Source organism: Channa argus, chromosome 11 (genome assembly GCF_033026475.1).
Source record: "Channa argus isolate prfri chromosome 11, Channa argus male v1.0, whole genome shotgun sequence".
Classification (NCBI taxonomy): Eukaryota; Metazoa; Chordata; class Actinopteri; order Anabantiformes; family Channidae; genus Channa; species Channa argus.
In genome coordinates this window covers 3,787,339-3,789,362 of record NC_090207.1, presented here as the reverse complement: position 1 = coordinate 3,789,362, position 2,024 = coordinate 3,787,339, and positions in this window count along the sequence as shown.

The following is a 2,024-nucleotide window of genomic DNA, read 5'->3' as shown; positions in this document are numbered from 1 at the left end:
AAAGGCATATGTGAGGCTCCAATCGGAGATGCCGTGGCTGCTTTTCTGTTTATGACATTTGTCGTGTAACTTCACCTCACCCGGAAGTTTCTGAGACACTAAGACAGTTTTGTGTGTACGTAAAGTTGGTCCCATGGCGTCAAACGGTGGAGCTCCTGCAGCGTCAAATAGTGACACGAAAGAATGACATGAGAAAAGATGGAGTTGGCTAAGATGTTGGCTAAGCTGGACCGTGCACCAAAGTGGTAACTCGTAGGCTTTATGTGAGCAACCTACTAGGGTCACAGTTTGCTCGTCAGTCCCCAGTCTCAAATCACCCATATGTAGCTTGTGAGAACCACAGACCTCAATTATTCATTCAATGAGGGACTTCAGACTCCCCAGAAAAGACAGGAGGCAGAGCTGGAGGTAGCAGAGCTTAAGATGTTGAGGTTCTCTTTGGGAGGGACGAGGATGGACAGGATCAGGAATGAGGACATCAGAGGGACAGATCATGTTAGATGTGTTGGAGATAAAGTCAGAGAGGCCAGATTGAGGTGGTTTGGACATGTTCAGAGGAGAAACTGTGAATATATCGGTAGAAGGATGCTGAGGTTGGAGCTGCCAGGCAGGAGGTCTAGAGGAAGAGCAAAGAGGAGATTTATGGATGTAGTGAGGGAGGACATGAAGTTAGTTGGTGTGAGTGAAGAGGATGCAGAGGACAGGGTTAGATGGAGGCACATGATTCACTGTCCCCTGAAAGGGAACAGCCCAAAGGACAAGAAGAAGACCCCGCGGCTGCTGAATTTCATTTTCTGCCCCTGAAGTGACAGGACACTTGGGGATTCAGACTTTCTCATCATGCTGCAGCCCAGTTTTATTACTTCATGTGTGAAAATGTAAATCATGTAGATCAGGGTTTTATGGGGGCACAATATGGCACAATTTTACCTCAGACTTTCCCGTTTGAATAAAGTTAGCACAGACTGCACAGCTAGACCCCAATGTTAATGAATCTTTTCTCCATCTCGACTTTTTCTATTGGCAAAAACATGCAGGTCACATTAGCAGCCGGTTATTTAGAACCAGCACTTACTGTTGCTTTTTCCAGCTAAAATGATCAACTTGACAAGCTGCAGCTAATTAACGTGCAGACTGTTTGCTGTGCTCTCTGCAAACCGCTGAGTGGACTCGGCCAAAAACATCCCCCCACGACCTCCAGAAGGCCTGTAGTCAAACACAGGACAGATTCCTCTCTGCAGAAATTCTAACAGCACGTTAACAGATTTGTGTGAAGACCTGCAGGTTTAACTCAAGCTCTTTTTGACTATGTACGACTGTTAAAACATTTTGGAATTATCTTCAGGCAAAAAAAAAGGATTGAGGGGAACAGAGAATCTCGAAGATAAAAAGCCGTGGAAAACTGGAGCACAATACATGCAACGATCCCACTGCTGTGCGCCACAGTCAGTAACAACAATGGTGTAATTTGTTTCATTGTTGCTCATTGAAACAGGACATTTTCACATAATTGTCACTTCTTTAAAGCTTTTTAAAGCTCAGTGGTGTTGAATCACACCAATGGTAAAACAATCAAAGCCTGAAGAGCTCATCGGGGACTTAATGGGGGGTGGTGATGAATAGTTATAGAGGTTTATGTCGGGGTGAGATGAATGAGTGTGGGTCCAAAGTGACCAAACTGCAGATTCGACTTTGCCACAATGGAGACGTCAAAATAAAACAAAACACCATCTTCCAGCACTGGCTGGAGTTTAGAGTTCATCCTCAGAAATTCAGATGAAACATCTTTAACCAAACACAGATTAAACTGTCCATGATGGAAGATATCCATCAGATGGTTTTAGCCCAAACATCGATTAGACTGTCTTGGATGATGAAGAGAAGAATAATGATTTTCTTTCTAGTGCCGTTATCTTTAAATTGCTGCTTCACTGTACAAAAACTGGCCGTACACGTTCTTCAAATCAACTCTCCAACTGTATATCAATGAGGGAAGTAAATGTAGGAAATGATTTGACACCATC